Raw genomic sequence first — 6,000 nt, 5'->3', positions numbered from 1 at the left:
GAGAACACACCTCCTTTTCCATACCACCAAGTCCCTTTCTGTGCAGTGACTATTGCAGCCCACACACCCTGACACATGCCTGGTATGTGTTGGGAAGTTGTTAAAAGCATGCTGGTACATGGAAGGGGGAAAAAACCCCTAAGAGGTTCATTTTAATCTTACAATTACACTAAAAGTACTCCCTGGAGTCAGTTGGTGAGCTTCCCCTTCCTTTGTGAATACCCTCCTGAATTTTTTCTCTTGCCTGAAATGAAGGTTTTCTATTTATTAAACATAAATAAATAGATGCTCTAGCTCAAAGCAGGGTTCAGATGAGCTGCCTCACCCCAGCTTGGGGCAGACAACACCAATGGTTTAATTTCACAATGGTTTAATTTTCACAGAATCACAGAACCATTCAGGTTGGAGGAGCCCCTTGGGATCACCCAGTCCAACCATCAACCCTTCTCTCCAAAGTTCTCCCCTAAACCCTATCCACTAACACCACATCCAAACGACCCTTCAACACATGCAGGGATGGTGACTCAACCACCTTCCTGGGCAGCCTGTTCCACTGTCTGACCACTCTTTCTGTGAAAAACGTTTTCCTACTGTCTAGTGTAAACCTGCCCTGTTGCAGCTTGAAGCCCTTCCCTCTTGTTCTGTTGCCAATTACCTGTGAGAAGAGCCCAGCCCCAGCCTCTCAACAATGACCTTTCAGGTAGTTGTAGAGACTGATGAGGTCTCCCCTCAGCCTTCTCTTTCTCAAACTAAACATTCCCAGCTCCTTCAAGTGTTCTTCATCAGATTTATTCTCTAGGCCCTTCACCAGCTTTGTTGCCCTCCTGTCTTTGCTCCAGCACCTCGAGATCTCTCTTGAGCTGAGGTGCCCACACAACACAACACTCCAGGTGTGGCCTCACCAGTGCTGAGTACAGGGGGACAATCACCTCTCTACTTCTGCTGGTCACACTATTTCTAAGACAAGCCAGGATGCCATTGGCTTTCTTGGCCACCTGGGCACCCTGCTGGCTCATGTTCAGCTGCTTGTCAATTAGAAGCCCCAGGTCCTTTTCTGCCAGACACTTTCCAGTCACACCTCTCTGAGCCTGGAGCGTTGCCTGGGGTTGTTGTGGCCCAAGTGCAGGACCCAGCACTTGGCCTTGTTGAAGCCCAGACCATTAACATCAGCCCAAAGATCCAATCTACCCAAGTCTCTCTGCAGAGCCTCCCTGTCCTCATGCAGATCAACACTCCTGCCTTGCTTGGTGTCACCTGCAGTCTTACACTCTATGTCCTTATCGAGGACACTCTATGTCCTTATCGAGGTCATCAATAAAGATGTTAAACAGAAACAGCCCCAACACTGAGCCCTGAGAGGAACACCACTTGTGACTGGCCCCAGCTGGAGTTGACTCCACTGGTCACCACTCTTTTGGCCATCCTGAAACTGGGAGAGACTCTCCCTAAAGGGAGCAGCAGTAATTGCTGCTGGCAGTGAAAACCTGACCAAAAGCAAAGCTCATCTTCGTAGTGCAAACCAATTTATTTCTACACAGATATAAACACAAACACCTCCTTGGAACAGAAACCTTGTGCACTTCACAATGTAAACCATCTTCTGCAATTTGGGGATCTATAATCACGATCTAACAAGTTGAGTCATGTCAAATGCTCAAAGAAAGATCAAGGGGGGTGGGGGGAAAGAACTTTATGCATTAAGCCCTTGATCCACTTCACGCAGAGATAAAAATGAACTTTTATTCCAAGGTTAGAATCTTTTTTCCTTTGCTACAGCTTCTCAGTAATGGTATTTATCTCGTCTATCTTTAAAATGTCAAACGCCTACCAAAAAAAAGCCCAAAATGTTACATTCACTGGACTTTTAACTAAGGCTGGCTTTTATGTAACCTTTTCAGTGAGAAACAAATATGAAGTTACTGCTCTTGTAAGTCTCTCTCCATGGGTGAGAGCTGGCCTCTTCATCACATTTTATCTTTTGATTCCTTCCTCTGTTAAGATGTTTTTCCTGGCACAGAAATTCCCAGTTGGTGGGAGGCAGGGAGCTGCAGAGATCCTGAGGACACAACGGTGAGATCAGGAAGCAACATGAGGTTCCAGGCTGCTCAGCTCTGTGGTGTGCAGGGCACTTGGGGGTGCTTTGCATCCCAGCTCCTGGTACCCAAGGAGACTCCTGGGCCAAAGGGGCCAACAGGGCATCAGCAGCCACAAAACACATATTCTACCAAAATTAATTAAAACGGTGAATAATCATAAAATAATTCCTCTGTTATTTTAAAATCACTCCCAGCAACACAACCTCAGTGAAGATGTTTTGACATTAACAGGATTGAGACAAACTTTGGAGCTGCTCGTGGTTAATGAGATGTTACTGTTGCATAAGGCAAAATTCATCCCTGACACACACTCCACTGGCTCACTAAAATGTGTCTTCATTTAAGAGATCAAACTGCATCCTTTCCTGCTCAGTGTTCAGGTATTTTGGGGACTTACCTAATTTCTAATGATCATGTTGCATATTTTGCTGCCCAAGCTGCTTCACAGCCCAAGAACTGAAGCGTTGGTGGAGCTGGCACCATGACACAAGGGCAGATTTGAGCCCCCTGTGCTATTTATTTTCCCCTTAATATTTTATGAATACAGATGTTTACTTTCCTGATCTTGTCACAAACTGCCTTACCCTTTATTTGTCACCAGCCTGAGCCTCTGCACACTTTGCTGATCCAGCTGTGGGTGATGGTGGATGAACTTTCATATATTTTTGTTGATGATTCACGTTCGTTCCTGACCCTGGAGGTTGGGCCACATATGATCTGACCTACTTTGCTGATTCACTTCTACATTTTCATCTACTGATATTTACATTTTAATAACCCTGCTTACACAGAGGTACTTTAAATACTGCTCTGTAGCAGCTAATCTAATTATTGATCAAATAAAAAGCTCCTGGTGCTTACCTGTATGTATTTGTAATATTGCTCTCTCTTCCATTTTATCTTTCTTATAGAAAAGCAAAGGGTTTATATGAATTAATCTCATATCATGAACAAAACCCAGCTTTCTAGGGGAGGGTGGGAGCAGAAGGGGCAGCTATCAGTTCTTGCTGTGCTGTTTCTTTGCAGTATACCTAAAAGCAGAACAAACTGTTCTGAACATTAAAAAGTGATAAAAACCTGTAATAAAGGAGCAGGGGCTGCAAATCCTGATCTCTTTCCAACTACAAACACAAATTCTATTTAATATCCCAAGAAAGTAAAATTCATAATAGATGGGACCCCTTCACAATTCCCAGTCAAGTATAGAAAGAAAACAAAGCAAGCTCAGCCCTGCAACTGGGGAGATGGTGACAGGGGAGGCTTGGACAATGTCATCTCCTCTGCTGAGCACCACACCCTACCCGGATACAACACTACCACTATTTACATTTTTCATGACTTGAATTTCAAAGAAGTTCTTCCATAAGTTTTCCAGGTTAATAAAAATGACTAGTTAAAACATGTAGGAAGTCATTATGAAAAATACTTCAGGCCAAGTCAATGAAAGTTTCAGCTTCGCTGAGTCCTGAGGAGCAGCAGTCAAAAGTCAAACATTTTCAGGTCAAAGTCAAACATTTTGAGACAACAGTTTAACCTCTGTTGAGTTGTCTGTGGAAGGTCCACTCTCCACCACCATGGAAAGAGGAACACCCCACAGAGCCATCCATCCAGTTTGCTTAAGCCACATCATCACTGGCTGACATCAAAGCTCAGTCAAAGCCTGTGAAGAAAGGCCATACAACACCCACCAGTGCTCCCAGTAAAAGGCAGAGTCTAGGAGCACAAAATACTAAAGGGAAAAAAGGAAATGGAGCTGCAGAAAATTATCATCTAAAACACCCTATGGAGTTTATCCTCCATACTTCACTGACTCCAGGATGCTGGCTTGAAAGCCTCTAGGGAGGAATACTTCTGAGATCTGACACATGGTAAAACATCAGCATATTTATTTATTTATTGTCAGCAAGTACCACACGTGCCTGAATTGATAGAAATTCTACCAGGTGAAAAGAGGAGAGAGCCCAGTTAGTCCCAGAAATCACCTCACTGATCTCAGAGGAGGTTTCATCTCAGGATGATGGTAAATGACAGCAAGAAATTCCTCTTTGAACAGCAATACCTTAGTGAACCTAACCAACACACTCTGCAGAGACACACAAGACTGGTTTTAAGGCATTCCACCTCACCTAAGAGTTCTGAGATTAAAGAAGACCATTATAATAACCTAAAACTGACATCTACATAACACAGGCCATAAAGTTTCCTCTAGCAGTTCCAACACTACTCTTATAACTTCTGGTTGAGCAGGAACCCAGGCTGAAGAAAGATTTAAGGGTTTCTAATGGTGAAGAAGCAACCACAGCTCCACTTCAGTTCTCCCTTTTCCTTGTGATTTTTTTTCAAGAAATACCTCTTCCATTCTTGTTTGAATTGATCTGGTTCCAGTTTTAAATCACTGCTGCTTTATGTTTTTGTGATGGAATTGAAAACCCTGGAATATGAGATGCAGGCATCACCTCCAGATGCAGGGACATTTGGGTCTGAATGAAAACTCTGATGGGGGAGTCAAAGGGCAGTGGCTCAAAAATTGTCAGATTAAAAAGAAATGGAAAAAGCAGAAAAAGTAAAAGTAGAGAAGGGCTTCTTTTTATTTCCACCCAAACCACACACAAACAATTCAGCAGCATCCCCCCTGCCCCTGCAGACAGAAAGCAGGAGCTCCAAGAAGGAACAGGGGCAAACTTAGAGCACAGCAAAGCTCCTGGGAGAGCCCCATGGGACATCATTGCTGATGCAGAAACAAAATACTGAACAACACGTGGCTTTCAAATTCCCAATGAAAGCCCATCCAGGAAGAAACACTTTAGAAAACAGTAGCTTCCCATTTGGTTCTCACTGAAAAGCTTATGTAAGTTTCTCTTTTAAACAGAGAAACTGGGTTGGTGCCTTCATCCTTTTGTCCTACAGGATGACTTGGTTTTATTTGTGTTTTTAAAAAAAATATTAAATTTAAAAAAGTTTCTGCACTGTAGTTCCCTTTTATCACAGGATTAACAACATACTGTCATTATTCCTCCACATCTTCATCTATATTACTCATACTTTAAAGTCAGTTTAGGGTAGCTTTATTTACCATTAACTTATTACCTGTTTCATGTTTTACCAGGTTACTATGTATTTTATACTTATATTTAATCACGGAACTGTCAAAGCTGCAAGGGATCTCTAGAAATCATCCAGTCCAACCCCTCTGCTAACACAGGATCCCCTGGACCACATCACCCAGGGCTGCATCCAGGGGAGTTGAGTATCTCCAGAGAAGGGGACTCCACAGCCCTCCTGGGCAGCCTGTCCCAGGGCTCTGTCACCCTCACCATAAAGAAGTTTCTCCTCATATTCCAAAGGCACTTTCCATCTTGCAGCTTGTGCCTGTAGCCCCTTGTCCTGTCCCTGGACACTGCTGAGCAGAGTCTGGCTCCATCCTCCCTGCACCCGCCCTTGGATACTTGTAGGCATCAAGAAGGTCTCCTCTCAGCCTTCTCTCCTCCAGGCTGAACAGCCCCAGCTCTCTCAGCCTTTCCTCAGCAGGGAGATGCTCCAATCCCCCAACCATCTTTGCTGCCTCCCCTGGACTCTCTCCAGCAGTTCCCTGTCTCTCTTGAACTGGGGAGCCCAGAACTGGACCCAGTTCTCCAGCCTCACCAGGGCAGAGCAGAGGGGCAGATGGCCTCCCTCTACTTACTGGCCACACTCTTCCTTATGCATCCCAGGATTCCACTGGCCCTCTTGGCCACAAGAGCACGTTGCTGGATCATGGATAATTCACTGTCTACCAGGACACCCAGATCCTTCTCCTCAGAACTGCTTTCTGGCAGCCCCACCCCTAACCTATATTGGTGCACGGGCTTCCTCCTCCCCAGGTGCAGGACACTGCACTTGCCCTGTTCAATCTCAATAGGTTCCT

General features: G+C 44.6%; 1 protein-coding gene across 1 annotated transcript in view; it reads right to left on the bottom strand.

The window, feature by feature from the left end:
* Nucleotides 1-6,000, bottom strand: part of DOCK1 (dedicator of cytokinesis 1) — a 298,906-nt gene that overhangs the window by 128,031 nt on the left and 164,875 nt on the right. The window lies entirely within an intron of this gene.

The sequence above is a fragment of the Chaetura pelagica genome, unplaced genomic scaffold (genome assembly GCF_000747805.2).
Source record: "Chaetura pelagica isolate M959 unplaced genomic scaffold, ChaPel_1.0 scaffold477, whole genome shotgun sequence".
NCBI lineage: Eukaryota > Metazoa > Chordata > Aves > Apodiformes > Apodidae > Chaetura > Chaetura pelagica.
This window is presented reverse-complemented; position numbering and strand designations above follow the sequence as displayed.